This window comes from Poecilia latipinna, unplaced genomic scaffold (genome assembly GCF_001443285.1).
Source record: "Poecilia latipinna isolate Pla-1442-1.1 unplaced genomic scaffold, P_latipinna-1.0 Scaffold21, whole genome shotgun sequence".
NCBI classification, from domain to species: Eukaryota; Metazoa; Chordata; class Actinopteri; order Cyprinodontiformes; family Poeciliidae; genus Poecilia; species Poecilia latipinna.
In genome coordinates, this window is record NW_015112637.1 from 73,842 (window position 1) to 91,951 (window position 18,110).

General features: G+C 36.9%; 1 protein-coding gene across 1 annotated transcript in view; it reads right to left on the reverse strand.

Moving 5' to 3' along the window:
- Nucleotides 1-18,110, reverse strand: part of inpp4b (inositol polyphosphate-4-phosphatase type II B) — a 179,077-nt gene that overhangs the window by 72,298 nt on the left and 88,669 nt on the right. The window lies entirely within an intron of this gene.

Genomic DNA, 18,110 nt, shown 5'->3' on the forward strand with positions numbered 1-18,110 from the left:
CCAGCGCTGCTCTCCTCGTTTCCTCATCCTTCCTCACTCCGATGAAGCCGAAGACGAGGAGAGAAAGTCACCCTGACTTTGATCGTATGTACCCACACATAATCAAGGAAATGGAGATTAACATGCATGGCAGTCAGCGACAGTCCTCCAGAGGCAGAGCAGAGGGCTGATGGTGGTCCTCTACTCTTCAGATTGCACTGCCACAATCCACTAATAAAATCCCCATCCGTCATTCAGACTGGCCACAAAGAATTCAAGATTAATTATTTTTTTATTTTATTTTAGGATTTCTTTAAGTTGTCACCAAACGTTACTGCTATTTTCCTCCCAAATGCTTTGTGTGAGTAGAGCTCCTCGTCTGCAGGAGTTATCTCTGTGTGTGTGTGTGTGTGTGTGTGTGTGTGTGTGCGGCCACTGGAGCCATCAGTGATGGTCACTGACGGTTGATGCATTGCTTCATCTGACTGAAAGTTTCAAAACAAACACGGCAGACGAAGCGTCTGATTCATCGTCATATGAACCAGGTTTGGGGTTTGGAGCTAAAAATTGGGGCCGAATGTTTTGTTAATTTGAAAACCAAAATTGTAATTGAAAAAAAAAAAAAAAAAAAAACTAAAACATGAAATTGGAAACTTAAGGTTTTGTCTAAAACTTGAAAAACACAACCATATATTCAAACTAAAAATAAGTTTGTCGTTTTTTTCCAGTTCAACTAAAACATTGAGTTCATTCTTAAAAGATTTTGAAGAAATTATTTTCGTTCTTCACCTTTCCATATTTTGATATTTATTTTTTCTGTTTCACATTTAAGTTTTCAACTTCATTTTTTTATTTTATAGTTTTCTTCATTTTCAGTCTTATGGCCCTGACTTTGCGTAGGCGGCGTGTCTTCAAGATGGACATGGAATCAGGAATGACAGAAAGAAGAAAGAAGGCTCTCGTCAGCCATGTTGCCTTTAACGAAACATGGGCACTTTGAGAATTGTAGCTCAATGCTTTTCTATATTGGTATTAAACCAACTAATGCCAGAGACTAAGGTCACTTTAAAAAGCTTCTTTGGATAATAAGTGGCACTAATAACACTATGATAGCATTAAACTGTACAGTTTAAGAATGGATATTATCTGACATTTTATCACGGGGACATATGAAGAGAAAACTGGTCATAGCTGGAAAGCATTGCTATTGTTAGCATGAACTTAGTTAATGAGCATCTGAAGAAAAAACACTTCAAATCTACAGCTGATCTGTTTGAAGAAGGTTGGTTGGAAACATTTGATTGCTGTGAATGTTTGTTAATGTGCAGACTTTGAGCAGCCAGCCAAATCAATTTTACTTCAGTCCCATTTTAATCACATTTCATTGTGCATTTGATTTTAAATGAACCAAGCACCATTATTTAGGCAAACTAAATAAATAAGGAAAAAGGTTATTAAATATGAGACATTTCTATTATTTCTGTTATTACTGAAATTAGTTAAAGACTACAAATGGGAAAAGATAATGACAAAAAATGTGTTTGCAACTGTTTAAAGGGGGAGTTTTATGTATTTTCCAGACACAAAGTGCCATTTTAAAGCACAGTAGAGTATCTACATTACCTTCAACTGTTATGAAAATGCTATATATATCAAAATAACCCTGCATCATATCCTTATCTGACACCTTAAAATTGCCCTCTGTCTCTTTAAGAAGTTCTTGCCCTTTCTGACACTCCCTTGTGACTGAAAAGTAGTTTGTATGATGCGCAGTTCCACCAGGTGTTTGCTAATTGCTACAGTCGAGCTTCTGCCTCTCAGCTCCTCCAGACTAGCAGCAGCAGCTCGAAGGCGGAGCTTTGGGTAAATAGGCGGAGCTTCAGGCAAATGGCTGCCAAGGGAGATTCAAGGATTCCTCAAACATGCATGAAAGATTCAAAGCAGCATTTCAGGTAGAGTTTGGATGAGGGAAAAACATTAAAACAAGACAAAGCTAAAAAAAATTAAAGTTTTTCGTAATACTCCCCTTTTAAGTTCCTTCATCTTGCATCATGAATCTGACTTTTTTTTAATCTAAATAAATGAATACAGGTTTCATTTTTTAAATGTATTTATGTTTTGTCATGTTGGAGGTGCTCTTCTATACATACATCCAGTACTTTAAAGTTTAAGTCATTGTTTACAATGCAATAGCTTTTTTTAAAAAAATTAATCATTAAAACTAACTGATCAATTGAAGAAAAAAAAAAAAATAATAAATAAAAATTTTGAGTAGATTGATGCCCTGTCCAAAATGGCTCACTTCCAACTTCCCTCTGAGAGGCACAAACAAACTAAACACCTGCTCAAATACAATCTGTAAATATTATTTCTGCTGATATAAAGAACACCTTGAAATGGGCTGAGATTGTTTGATTTAGCTCAGTCTCCATGCTGCACGTTTGCCAAACAAACTGGTAAAAACCAGAACAGAGACATCCTGAAGACACGGGCGCTCTGCAGCAATGGCTCGTCCATTTAAATACAGTTTTGCCTCAGAAGAAACTTTAAAGGGCCCTGATGGTAGCGTTAGTTAAAATTGAAGACCGTTCTCTCCTCCAAGCCTTCCGCTGCTCTTTCCATCTGTCGGAGCTGGCATGGAGACAAATCTGCAGATTGTTCTCTCCCTCTAAGTCCATCTTCCTCTTGAATCTAATTGGTGCGGGATCTCTTTTTATGACAACAGTTAATCAGACAGCTTTGTTCGAGTGACAAAATAATGTGTTTAAAATGTCTGCTACGAATTTGGCACAATTAAAAAATAATTAGCTTTCAGAGAAGTGCCTTACATTTAACAGTTATTTTCTTTTAAAAGCTTTCCTTGCAACTAGTAAGCAACATGAGATGCAAAGTGATTTATTATGAAAAAAAACCTTTTCTAAGGTTTGACATGACTCATGCATCACCAATAGCCAATGAAGTATAGGTTTTTCCAACACTTTAATTACAGATTTTAAAACACGTTCTTTACTGATGTGAATGAAACAAATTTAAAATATTCTGTCTAAATATATACTTGAATACTTTCCAAAAGCAAAATGTGCTGCGTCTGTGCAACAACGCACAAGCTGAATGGAAATTTCCCAGCGAACTCTGACTGCACACAGTCGTCAAAACATGACGGGAAGAGTAATGACAGCCGGCGCATTTCACTGTAATCTCCATAAGAATGAATTTAACAAACAAATCTGACAAGCCCTACAAGGCAGATGCGTTTATTCATTTGAAAGAGCAGTAGATAAGCAGCAGAGTGATGCTGCATTTGGCAGATGATTGAGAAAGAACTCCATGAGAAATTATACTGAATGTGGCTTATTCAACGCAAACGTGGTTAAACTAAATGTCTTAACCGAAACAGGAGAGAGCAAATCTGGATTCAACTTCATTTCTTTCCATTTTGTTTTTAGGAAGCCAGAACTTTGTTCTTCATTCTTACTCATGGTTTTGACATGGTTTTTGGTTCTAGTTTCAAATTTATCAGCATCAACCTTGTGTTTAATTTAACAATTAAAGCAACAAACGTCAAGGAAAAAAATAGTGCAACAGGATGGAGGTAATAATATGAAATTGATCAAAAATAGAATTAAAAACTGAAATCATCTGGTGGCAGTTTGATTTACTATGATCATAAACACATTAGAGCGGTCAAGTTCACTCTTTAGTGTAGAAGTTCACGTCTCAAAATGAGCTATTTTCAATATCAGTGAGATGCTTAAAATTTAAATTTGAAATTTAAAGGTTTCATCTGAATGACTGAAACAAAAATACCCAATTTCTGCAATCTCTGTCCAGCAACATGCTAGATGTAATATTTCAGAAACCCCTAAAACAGATGAAAACATCTGTGTTTAACTTTTACAAAAAAAAAAAAAAAAAATCAAACATATTTCTTAGGTGCATTTGCACAAAAAAAAGTGGGTCCATTGCTCAACTTGTTATGGTCAATCAAGAGAAATTTGTATGAGATACCTGGCCAATAAGTTGGTCTGAGCAACATTTCTTCCAGCTTATGAAGGTCAGCTTTACTTTGGATATTAAGGCTTGTTGTCAAAAATACTCAATTTGTTCCAATTTCTTCAGATAATCTACAAATATCCTAAAGTTAACACGATGTGACAGGCAAAGGAAATATTTTATCTTCAACAAAATGATTCCTAGAGTTACAACCTTAAACTTTGCATAGAGCTGTTGATCAAATGCAGGATGATGCATCCTTCAGGGTCCATGCCAGGTCTTTGTTGGACTTTTTAGTCTTTCAGGTTGAGCTCCTTTTTATAGGCCTAACTCTTCTTTCATCCCCCATTTATCCACTTTTTTTTAAGCACATGCTGCACTTTATGCTGTGATGGTCAGGTACAAAGACTACATTGAACAAGAGAACTATTGATCAAGAGCACTTTAAAAGATTAAAAGAACATTTTTTTCCTTCTTGGTAGAAAAAAATTAAGGAAAAGTTCTGCGCAGCCCTGGACGTTCATGGTGTAATTAATTTGGACAAATACCCCCATCTGTATTGTTAAGCTGTGACATTTAGGAAAAAAAAAACTCATCGCCACCATGTGAAATGTGTTTCCCATGATACCATTTTTGCTGGTATCATCGTATTCCCTGGTGTGCTAAACTCTTGTCGATTTTCCAGTGAAAATTTGCTTAGATTGATAAAATGGATGAAAACAGACCAAAGCAAAGGCTTTCTTTTTAACTCTGAAGTAAATAAATCTCAAATGTAATGCCAAGGTAAAGACAAAAATACTTTTCAAGGGTCCTAATTTAGCATCCCATGACTGCAGAAAAAAATAAAACAAATCAAAGCATGGATACTTCTGTGGTCGTCAGCTGGTTTCCCCTCGGGAAAAGTCTCACAAAGGAAAACACCTGACAACCACAGAAACAAATCCAAGCACCGCTGGCAGCTTTCCTCCCTTTTGCTAAAATGGTAAGACACTGAAAATATCCTGCAGAGAGCGGAGAAAACTCTGCAGGTTTTTGTTGTTGTTGTTGTTGTGAGTTTTGGCATTAGAACAGTGATTCTATCAGAATACCTTAAAGCTCCACATTGCCTGTAGGATGGAAGCGGCGAGAGATAAGGGATAAAAACACTGCCAAGATTATACACGGCAGCAGGAGTACTACGAGCTTGAAGTGTAACAGCGGAACTGTAGATGGGAATCTTGACCTATATAAAGCTGGACGGGTGAACTATATTTAGCTCTGGCTGGTTCTCACTGAAGACTGATGTTAGGACACAGGACAGGACTAATCCTGATGATTCTTATACAGCATGATTGATGCTGTTACATGTCTCAGCAGTTAGTGCATGTTTAGCAAAAGAGGAATCCACTTTAATGTTATTACAAGCGATGTAGACAAAAAGAGACTAACTGTTTCCTGACTAGAAGTATATTCCCAAAGAAAAGGCTGGCCTGGTTTCCAGCTCATGAAAGAACTGCAAATGTTCAACTTAAAATGAGTACAACGCAACGCATGTGTCACGTTTAAGTTTGTAAAATCTGTTCTGCTCCACATCTATGTATATATTCTCCTACAGACTATTTCATGTTTCCATGGTGAATCAAGCATCAGATTTTTAATAAGAAGCTGATTTGACTGGAGCACACCGATGTGATGAATATGATCATCATGCTAATGTATGCAGTGCTAAAATTCTGAGAAACAACTGAAGTAAGCAGAACAGGAGCTAACATATGTCAGCGAGTGACTCATATTTGCACACAATTTGTGAATTTAATGCATTTGTTTACTTCAGCTCCATTTCCTTATTTCTCTTGGTCTTTCTCTCTCTCCCACACACACAAACACACTCCTGCATCCTTGGCAAAAGAGAACAGTCTTCACGCTACATTTACCATTATGTTGGTGCTTAAACACTGTCAGGAACTGTCTGGGATAAGCTGTTCACAGGAGGAGCAAGGTGGAAATAGTGTGCAGAATATAGACCGTTTCATCAACCAATCAAAATATTTAAAGACGCTTCTTGAGAGTACTGATTACTTTTGGATGGATAACCAAAGGGAGCTCACAAGCAAGAAAGTCACCTCTGGGAATCACTACATGATTATGAAAGAGAGGTTAAAGTGACCGATGATGATGATGTTCGGCACAGGTTTCCTCCTGCAGGGTTTCCTGTGGCTAACCAGCAATCAGGACCTGATCTTAATCTGCAGCCATGGCAGAAGGATGAGCAGAAAAGTTAAGAAATACAGGCTGGCAAAATCTGGCTCACCTTGAAAAAAAAATCGCTATCCCACGTTAGAAGTTCAACTTCTGAATATGAGGTCCGAAAACCAGTAACTCCTCCACAGGGAGACCAGCACAGCTGTATACAATATGCAGGGTGAAACCTCTTTGTCCAACCAGATAACATCAGATGTTCAGATAAGAATACAAAGCTAGTCAGTGACAATAAAAAAATAAATTTTGTTAAACTATTGTTTCTTTTGAATCCAGAGGTTAGATTCAGAGACAGACTGAGGACTGTGATGTACAATATCTGTGCCTCCTTTGAAAAGTGAAAGCTCACCACTCTCAGTCTGCCAACTGCACCAGCAGCAGCGTTCCAAAATCGATGCAGTATTGTACAACTAAGAAAGCCAACAACATCCAGTGACTAGAGGATCTCAAAGTCGATCTCTTCCACTCCTGGAAAATGCTGGTGAGTAACTAATTTCCCACCTAAACATAGGTGACACCGCCCTGCAAGTTAAATCATTTTCCAAAGTTTATTTCAGGACGCGTAATGAGTCATTAGGTTTGGAATCCTACAGCTGATAAAATGTGATGGGGACAATCAGCATGTCTCGTTTCTCTGTAAAGGTGGATTTTAATATGGACCTGCAAGGATTCAACAGTAGCTCAAGTACAGCCTTTTAAGGATTTGATTTCCTATTTGAGCCTTCACGGCTAGTTAATTTCTCGCTAAGCTGCAGCAGAGGAACAATGACACATGGAACGGCGTTTGGCTCAAGAACGCTGCTGGAAGATTTGCAAAAGACGAACTGTGGGTTTTTGTTCCCCATCATTTGCACTGAAATTGCTTCAGGAAGAGACCGTGAAGCAACTAATAACTCCTTCAATGTGCACACGTGAATTTAAATACTGTTTGCAGACTTCTCATGTGCCTGATAATTAAAGTCGGATTTAGGATCCAGATGAAGTGGGTAAGAGCAAATAGTGAGTTAATCACCTCATTTAACAAACATACATGCTGGATGCCAAAGCAACCGTAAGTGATAAATACTAAATCACAGCAACACTTATTACTGCTGTTTTACAATTGAATGCAAAGCTGCTCTATATGGATTCAACCACAATGAAGATGCAAGACGTCTGGAGGATGTTTACGCTCCCAGCTGGTTCTGTTCGGCCGTGTGCATACATTCTGAGGATGAAGACGGATAACGTACATTCAGAGGATTAGCCAAGTGTAAATCAATGAGAATTGGATAAGTGCAGGTAGTGAAGACTGTTAGAGTGAGGAGGAAGGTGGAGCGGTGACAGACGCTGTGAACTGTTAGCTCAGATGATGACCTTCCACACCACTCACTTAATAATCACTGTATAATCAACTCTAAAGTATGAAATCAGACCGCAGAGTTCAAAACAAGTGTTTTTTTAAAGCAGATGTTCCCACATGCATGAGTTTGGAACAATAATAAATACAATCTTCTGGACTATTTCATCATGAAAGTAAGAAAAGGCTACATTTAACCAAAGCTTTATAATTACTTTTTAACAAGCTGTGAAGAGCAAAATAAACAAAATCCCTTCATCTCTCCAGCAGCTGCTTTATGTCCTTTAATTGCTCTGGAAATCTGGGAACGACATGCAGAAGGGCTTCGCAAAAAATATGCACAAGGTAAAAAAAAAAAAAAAAAGAATAAAAAGGATAATACGTGTTGTTTCTTATCATGAACACACAAATCAACTGTTAAAATTCATGGTTGAGAATTTAAATACACAAAGGTGATGTTCAAAGCAGGAAACAATAAGCTTCCAATGAATATTCAGAACATGTTTAGGAACATAGAGGGAATTTAACGGCAGAGAGGAAATCAATTAAAACCTGCTGTGTTTTGGCAGCTCTACTAAAGGCGTGTGTTTCAGTTTGTGAAGTGTAGGATAGATAGATGAAGAAAAATAGTTGAAGAACATATATTGCTGTTTTGAATATTTCATATTTATTCTTTAGTGTTTAAGTTAAATTTCTTTCTTTTGGGATTTGGACGTTACCTTTAAATCAAAATGTCCTGTTTTCATCTTAACTTTGTTAGCTCAACAAATGGATAAGTACTAACAGAAAACATCATTTAGACCTTTGGCAACAAAAAAACTAACTAACCAAAAATGATCATCAGACTTGAACACAACAAGGTGAATCCCACAGAGCTTTCAGAACACAGACGATGCACTAGATGAGGATACATATGTCAGGTCTTCTTTCTGTTTCTCATACACGTTTGTTCATCTGTTCAAGATGGTTTTAAAATCTTTAAACTTTTAAGATCATGTAAAAAGAGACATAAATTAGTGAAAAAGTGAAAGTTAAACCAAAAGAACTTTGGAAAGCCCAGGGTTTTATTTTGCAAACTAAGACATGTTAAATTAATTAAAGCCATTTTTCTAACAAATTCAATCCAATTACGCTTTAATTCAATGCGGTGCAATTAATGATGGTAATTTAGAATGCCTACTCATCAGAAAACCTCCAGATTGAAACAAATTTTACCTCAGCTCAACGTTTGGTCCCGTTCCTCCTCAGTTTTACAACAGTTGAGAAACAACAAGAGGAGAAATTCCCTTTAAACAGAGAAAGACCTCCAGTGGAATAAGACTGGGGGAGGACAGCCATCTGCCTCAGCTGGTTGGGGGGCGAGATTCCCTGATGAATCTCTTCAGTCGAGTTGCCAGGCCTTTGAAAATCATTTGACAGTCTTCTGCTGTATTTCCTATCCATCAAAAGCCTGTCTGTCAGGGCATGCTTCCGCACTTCTGTGAAGTGACTAACATCCCTTCAAGCTTTCCTGATCTTGACATAAACACTAAAGACAGCAAACCTTGCTGTGTCCACAGGCAACAAATCTTTCACAAGTAAAGATAAAACTTAGTAATGAGGGTGTTAATTATACTTCATCTGAAATATTAACAAGTTTTGGGGTTTTTTTTTTGTCCAAATGTCTTGAGTGTAATGTTGCTCCAGCAATTTGAATTTCTTGACTGGCTGATTCTTTGGTTGCTAAATGAGGCATGATAATCAGTGTGAATATGGTATTGATTTTGAATTCTCCGGCACAAATGAGCAAATTTTCATGAATATAGATTTCCTTCCTGAACCTTTTGAATTTTAATAGACCTGCTGGATTTTTTTAATGTAGAAAGAAGAGTTCACTGCATACATAATTGAACTACTGAGACTTATATGTGCATTAAGAAAGATCAAAATACTTTTAAAAAATGCATGAACGTACAATAAAGCTTGGCTTATATTTATTTAATATTAAAAGAAAAAAATATTGGGCATAAAACAAAAAAAATATTTATGTTGGTGTGAGCTTTGTAGTTTACTGGAATGATGAAATGATGCACAGAAGTTACAGAAATTAAACTCTGGCCACGTAGTAAAGACTCAGCCTCGGTACACAATGAACCAACGTTACCAAATGAGACGATATGATACTACGACTAACGCTGTGATTGCTCAGAATATGAGAATGTGGTGAATGTGTGTATGGTAGGACTAGGTTTTGACCTTCTGTTCACACAAAGAATCTAACCTTGTCACAGCTTGATAAATCTGTGAGTTTTATTTCTACCTATTTTTGAGTCCTGCAGCACCACTTCCACTTACATGTGGAGTTCCTCAAGGCTCCATTCAAGGACTTGTGCTATTTTCATCAACCATGTTGCCTTATCTGCTGCTTTGCTGATGTGACAACTTACAAATGACTTACTGGATATTCATTGTTAATGTTTTGAATCAGTCAATAAATTTGACTGATACATCAGTTCAGTTCAGTTTTGCCAGTTAAAACTTTAACCAAACCAAAGCTTTACTCCTTTCCAAAAATATTTTTAAAAAGCTATTTTAGCATTTCATTCAATTTGATTTATTCTCATATTTTCTGTCTTATTTGTGCGATAGCAGTAATTACTTAATTTATGTGATCTTAAGGAAGTCTTTTTGTTCACTTAATGCCTATAAAGATCCTGATCCTGGAGACGCTATGACGTGACTTGAATTGGACAGATCATGGAAGAAACCCCTCAGTAAGCAGTGTGACAAACTTTCCTCAGACTGAGAGGTAAAAGGCTCGAAGAAGCTTCACTGAAGTCATTTCAGCTGAAGAGGGGCTCACAAGCTGCCAGGAATATTGAGCCCTCGGTTTTTCCCTACATACAAAACACATTTTTGTTCATATTTGTTTTTAATGAGTTTAACTAGATTAACTTTAGTGCCTAAAGTGCAGAACAATATTTTTTTTTGGAGATACAAAAAAAAAATGAGGATTAGACATCAATAAGTGAACATTCCCTAACAACAGATACATATTTAATACTGTTTTCACTTTTTTACATCACTGAATGCAATCGATTTAGAAATGTCTTTCTGTTATAGATGCATGAATCTTTGACCACATTAAGCATCTGGCTGTGGAGGCAAACATGATGCACAAAACAACAGCTTGATTATTTATGCCTTCTTTTTCAATCAATCAATCAAATTTTATTTGTATAGCACATTTCAGCAGCAAGGCATTTCAAGGTGCTTTACATAATTAAAGAAAAAAAAAAGAACAGCATGTGAGATTGAATAAACAGTAAGAAAGAGATTTTGAAAAAAAAAGAAAGATTAAAAAAGATAAAAACATCCAATGCTTTGGCTTATTTTTGATGTTCAGACTAAATTATCACTCAGTCTTACAGGGCTGCTTTATATGATGCAATGCATCTCCTTTTCAAGTCACCTAATGCATCTTTTACACAATTCATACCAACATAAAATGTGCAGTACCCTCACTAATGGTTCAAATTAAATTCTGAAGTGATAAACATTTTGCTTGCTTGGTTATTGTGTCATTTATTTGCTGTAGAGAAATGATCTAGCTTTATTGCTTTTTAATTTAGATGTAATTTTCTTTCTATCTAATTTAGACTAATTCCTGACCATGTGCAGTTTATCTCATGCCCACAATGTTTTCTTTCTTATTTCAATCCCAAACAAAGCGAGTGGGCCACAGCCTGTGAAGACTCCATGTTACTGGCCATCCCAACAATAAATATGGCAGACACATGATCAATAGATAATGTCTCATAGAATATTCAGTATTCAATAAAATATTCACTAAACTCTGATCCACAACTGCAAAGCATTCTGGGGGATGTAGGCAGAGGAAAGATTTCAGCTGTTCAACATCTGACAGCCAGCTAAACAAGGCTGGTGGCATCAACCAACTCACTCACTCTGTGGTTACCTAGCAACAACGTGTTGAGTAACTTGAACTGCAGGAGTTTCAGGTTTTGCCACTGAGCCTCATAACTACTTAAAAATGAAAAAACAATAGTGTGGAGTGAAAACTGGATAAAAGAGAGAAATGTCACACCAGCAGTTTGGAAGTATTTCAAATATTTAAAACAAAACATTAATCAATAATTATCAGTATCAACTGATATGAAATGCTTAAATCCTTGTGTGTTTTTTTTATTGTCCAGCCCTTTGTTCTACTAAACATTAACGTTTCAGAGTAACATAAATACACAGTATATCTATCGTATAGCCTAACCCTGACCCCAAACCTAACCAGTACATGCCTAACCCAAATCCTAACCTAAACTCAATTCACACCTTAGTCCTAAATTTAACCATTAACCCTAAAAAAAAGGGCTGTACTAGGTGTGATTTGCTGAAATACACCCATACACTCACATATACATAATTCAGAAAGCTGAAGGTCATACCAACATAGTTTCAACTTTTACTATGAAATATTGATGTGAAAAGCAATCATAAAAGTATGATGCTCAACAAAAGATACCATCTTTTGTTGAGTAAAACAATGTCCTGCCAGATGTAGGCAACCAGTGTCTTCATATGGCACACCTGGATGCCGAGGCAGGGCTACAGAAAACACAATAAGAGACTCCCTGTTTTTTCATCAAGGACACAAATGCTATTTCCAAATTGAACCTTGTAGTTTGGTAAATAGGTTATGTAAGTTATTGAATCTATAGCTGCATGCCTACAGATGAATGCACACTAATTCTCAAGAAAGCAATGACTCATTCTATCAATAACATCCCCAGCAGTCATCCAAGACACTACAACAAAACCATGCCAACAATAAACTGTGAAAAACCTTCACATGCTCTTCTCCAGATAGTTGATTGTTAAAACAGGGAGCAGGCTGCAAAAGATGCTTTGCTGTGGGAGGATAAGTGTGCAGGTGAGCTTGAGGAAAGCAGATGGAGTGTAAAATTAGCTTTTGATAATGCAGATTGCAGTGGCTTTTTGACACAGGTAGGCAGTAAATAATAGGTGTTCTGTGCTCCACTGAATTTTCCTTGAAATGGAAACGAATGATGATAGACTGAGTGTTTTTAAGTGGTACAAAGCAGATTCATGGCATGCCAAACTTTCTTCTCACATAAAGACATGCACAAGAAGCAGATGCGCAGATAATAAAGGTTAACCCACTCAGCAGACAAGTATTGCTTCAGGTCATTCTAAAAATCAAGGAACAGAAATAAAGGCAGTAAGTGTAGAGGCTAAATCTGCTTCAAAAGGCCCAGTGGTAGGTCTTTCTTTGTTCAGTTTAGAGTATCACTTCATCGCTAAAGAAACATTCTTAACACCCTGCTGGTTTTATCCTTTTTTCTTTAGCTACTCTTCAGTTTCAAGACTGATTTGAAAATGTCCCTTTAGTCAAATGATGCAATAGTTTCTCATTCCTAACAGCAGGAGAGCGAGCTGTAAAAATCTCACCTAATACAGCAGAAACCAGATACACTGTGGAAGAAAATTACATACGTCCCTTTGTATTACTTTCATATTTTTGATTTCACTATACCATTCCTAATTAAAGGTAGGGACCTCAGAAAAGACCTTGTGAAGATGCTGGCTAAAGCTGGTAACAGAGAATTTTCCAAATATAAACAAGTCCAAAATGAACATAGCTGCCACTCAGAGAGGAAGAAGCCATTACTCCAAATGTCCAAAACTGCAGTCATCATTTATGGATCAAAGGGGACGATCTAGACTCAGCCCCCAGCTTCAGTTATTACAGCTATAAACTGAAGATCAGGCCTGGAGTCTGGGTGTTGTGATGGACTCTGACCTGAACATTCAGAGACACATTAAGATAGTTACAAAGTCAGCCTCCTATCACCTGAAGAACATTTCTTGTCCAAGCAAGATCTAGAAAACTCATCCATGTGTTCATCTTTAACTGCATTGATTACTGAATCAGTATCTTCACAGGACTGCCTATAAATAATTGATGACAGCTGCAGTTGATCCAGAACGCTGCTGCTGGTGTTCTCACTAAAACCAGGGAGACAGAGCACGTCACCCAAGCTCTAAAGCTCTTCCACTGGCTCCCTGTAGGTCAGAGTAAATAATTTTACTAATTTATAAATCACTGAACGGTTTAGCAACAAAATATTTTAAAGACCTGTTGTCGCTGTATCGACCTTCCAGACCACCCAAGTCTTCTGGTTCTGGTCGACTTTGTATCTCCAGAATGGAAACTAAACAGAAGCAGCATTCAGGATTTATGCTGCTCTAATCTGAAAATAACTTCCAGCAAACTACAAAACTGCTAAAACACTGAGTTCATGTAAGCATGTTTAGAGTTGCTTTTGATTAATAATTATAAACACTGAATAATATCAAAACCTTCATGAATAAGTGGGTATAGAAGACAGATGGATCAATGAATGTGGCATCGTTGAATAAAATCCTTCACAGAATCATTTTTTAAAAACTTAAACATTTAAGAATAATTCTGGTCCTCTCTTTATGTCTTAATTAATTCAAATCTTCTCATTAAGAGTTTTGAAAACCTTAATACAGAAGCCAAGAAATGATGTTTATGCTTTTCACCAGCCAAGGGACAAGAAGTCCTCAGTGTCATCAGTGAAATCATAACAGCCACTGAACTGACTCCAACACATCCACCTTCAGGGAGACTGAGCAAACTTTAAACCCAACATCTGCCAGCTGTATACTGAATTTTGACTGACGTTTATCCAAGTTATTTTCAATATCTTGAAATGGGGTTATTCTGACCTGAATAAAGAGAGCTGCAATCAGGGAGGATTAAGATAAGATCACTGTGACGTTGCTCAAGTAGTTCACAGCAATTCAGCTGTTAAGCATGAAATAATTACCCAGTATTGAACATCTAACCAGTTTAATTATAGGTTTATCTCAATCTGGGATGTCAATTATCATTTAAAGCCCATTTTAACAAATTACTCATTTAATTATGACAGCTAGAGTCCTGGTAAAAGAAAATTAGCATTGTTGTTGCTTTCTTTGTGTATAAAAAGATTTTTAAAAAAGCAGCTGGGGGTGTTTAACCAGATGAACTTGGATAATTTGTCATCAGTGTGTCCACCTCTATAAATGCAGGAGTTTAGTCAGTATTTTTTTCTGTAGCATACAGGCGTGTTAAAGCACTGCCAAGGTAGAAATAAATCAGCATCGTCCTTAAAGGGGAGTTGCTTCCAAAATAAGGTTTACAACAGTTCTACAGTTAGCTGACTGTTCACAGGAGGAACCATTAAAGACAACAGAACCCAGTAAAATTACTCCAAAATGGGTCAATCTATGCTTAGAGAAAATCCAAAACAGAATCATAAAGCTGAGGTCCAACAGAACCAACACTGGTTGGGAACAATGTAACAGCCTCACTAATGTTTGTAAAGTTGCATCTGAATGAACCAAGATTTCAGGTATAATGTCTTGTGGATAAACGAGACCAAACTAGAGATGTTTGTTCATAATGTACAGCAACAGTTTTGGGGAAAAAATCAAATCATACCACATGAAAGTATGGTGATGATATGGGTTTGTTTTTCAGCCAACAGATGGTGTCCATCCATCCATCCATCCATCCATCCATCCAAGATAAACTGGATGGATACCAACCTGTCCATCCAACAGCTGAAGCTCGGCCCAGACTGGTTTATCTGCAGGACGATGGCCCGTAAAATCAGAGTAAATCTAAAACACAATGGCTAAAAACAGACATTTTTAAGAATTTATAATAGCCTATAAAAGTAAAGACCTCAGCCTAATTGAAATGCAGTGGGAGTTTAGGAGAGCTGGACAGAATAACATGTCTGTAAACCTAAATTAGTGAAAGCAATATTTTGAAGAGTGGGATAAAAGTTCTCCATGATGATGTAAGAGACTAATAAAATCAGACAGAAAACAAGTACTGAGAGTTATTGCTTCTAAAAATGTTTCAAGAAGCTGTTAAATAATGGGATATACTTTTTCTTTTCAATAAAAACCTTCTTTTTCCAATGTCTGTAGATCATGAGTGTGAATCTCTGGTCCTCAAGGGCTGAAGACCAGAAACTTTTAGCAAATCTGAATCAAAAGGCCTTAATGCCTCAACAGCATCCAACCAAATTCCACACTGTCCTCCTTGTGACCTAATTATTTGAATAAGCTGTGCTGAAGAAGAAACGCAGGTTGTGGAAACCTGCCCTTCAGGACACTCCTACTTTAGATAAGCCTGGCTCAATCAAAGAACCCACCATGTAGCTCTAGTCCATCTCTCTTCATTAAATCAAACAAAACATTTTCTAGTTCAATGCCTGTGAAAGTAAGGTGTAAAAAATGCAATAAAAGCTAAATTTACTGTTTCATATTCACAGACAATATGTTCAGTTCACACACCGAGCTGATAATGACAAGGTAAGTCTTAGGCTAACTCTCCCTGAGGGACGTTGGGTCACTTTGAAAAAGAACCGTGATAAGAAAGGTCAGCGGTGGCTCTGCTATCAGTACCAGCCTTTCAGGTCAGGTCACCACAGGCAGCACTGAGCTCACTACCCATTTCCAGAAAATAAAAGGGATTTAAGAGCCGCTCTGACACGGGTCACTGGTAGACACGAGGCAGACACTGTTCTGCATATCGTCTCATTTTGAAGGTATTAAGGTACTGCGATCGCAATACAGTTGCAAAGCAATGTCAGGTTCAAGTTCATGCAAAGAAGACTGATGCAGTCATAATACAAACTGGATTTTTTTCGCCTTTTATGAATATAAAGTACAGACAAAGCAGCATCCTAGTTTCTTTTGTTCAAAATTATTTAGGCCATTAGAGTACAATTCCACTGTGGCAGGTGTATATATGTGTGTGTGGGGTATAAATGTGTTATATTTGTCTATCTGAAGGTAAATCTGTTCTCCACTGTCTAAAAATACGGCCCAGAGCCCTTTGAGAGTTTCCATTCCACTCCGAGTTTCCCCAAATGAAAACAAAACCTAAAATAAATTAAACTATCACTTTGTTAATTAATGCAAATGCAACTGAAAATACAGTCTTCAATAAATATGCCAGCTGTGTGAGGTTGTGGGTCCACTGCATCTGCCTTTTCCAGGACGCAGGGGCATTATTTAGAGTCATTATTTGGCCCATGTCAGTTTTGTGATGGAAAGGCACAGCATTTTATTTTCAGTCATCTCTCAATTTAAACTACAGCTTGGCAGATCGTATTTTATGCTAAAGAAAAAAAAGATAAAATATTAGGAGCCACAAGAGCTAAAAAAAAAGAATTATTATCAACTAATCCATTGTTTTCCAGAGTGGATGAGAAATTTTAAAATGCATTTCATGCCTCAAAACAAAATAGAACCAAAATCATGATGTAGCATGTAGAAATCTCACACAGTAATTACAGAATGCATTATTTTGACAAAAAAAATAATAAAATTTTATGGGGAATATGATAAATGGGCTAAATGTTTATACTGATTTAGTGAAGCTTGTGAGCTTTAAGTTTATTTACATTTCTTTTTATTTCAGCGTTTTTTTACTTTACGTCCTCTGTCAGTACAAAAAAAAACAAAAAAAACAGCTGATGTCTAGGGATACCCGTTTCAAATAACTCAATTATCCTAACAATATTTAACATCTTTGTTTGTTTCTCAGAGTCTGAGCTGAGTGAGAACATTTGACAGCAGATCCCTTCATATTTTAAGATTTTAGGACCAAACACAATCTGAAGAGAAAACTCTAAATGGACATAAAGTTTGTCGGATAAATTTATGTATTCTGTATATCAATGTTCCTTCAGGATTTATCATGTAAGGTTCAATAACTAAAAATTAACATTTTTAAGAAAATTACTAGAACTTTACAACAAGTCAAGTAATCAGGAAGTCTGTCAGATAAAGTTCCTTTAGGGTTAGGAGGGATTTTACATAGAATCTAATTTTACTGCTGAAAATCTCAGTTTCTTATTTTGGAGACAGGAGGCTCTTTCTCTGCCACACTCAGAGGCTGAAGGAAGTCGGTCATTTTTATTATGCTTTCCAAGTAGCAACTCTCTTCAGAAGGAGTGACGCTTTCAGCGACACGATTTACATCAACAGCCCAGAAAAAATGTGGTTCTGGGAGAAAAACATTCCAGTTTGAACACCTCTAGTCTCATGTTTTCAGACCCAAAACGCCTCAGTTTTGGGTCCACATGGATGCTTCAAAAAGAGAAAAAAATATATTCTCTACTTTTTACCATAGGATGACATTTAAAGGGCATATATCACAACTTTTTTCAGCCTTGCAGCCCACAACAGTTATTTTATTTCTCCAGACTGAAATCCACACACATGTAAAAAAAACTTGACAGAAAAAAAGAAATCAGAGGGAATAAAAGGAAAGTTTCTGAAGGGTGATGACTTTTCATCTAGAATGCCAAACTGAGGCATCTGTGCATAACACGATGTTCACCTGAGACCTGATTGATGGAGATTTGACTGTAAACCTAAATTAATGAAAGAAATAATTTGAAGAGTGGCGGACTAAACACCACAGACTAAACACCACAGACTAAACACCACA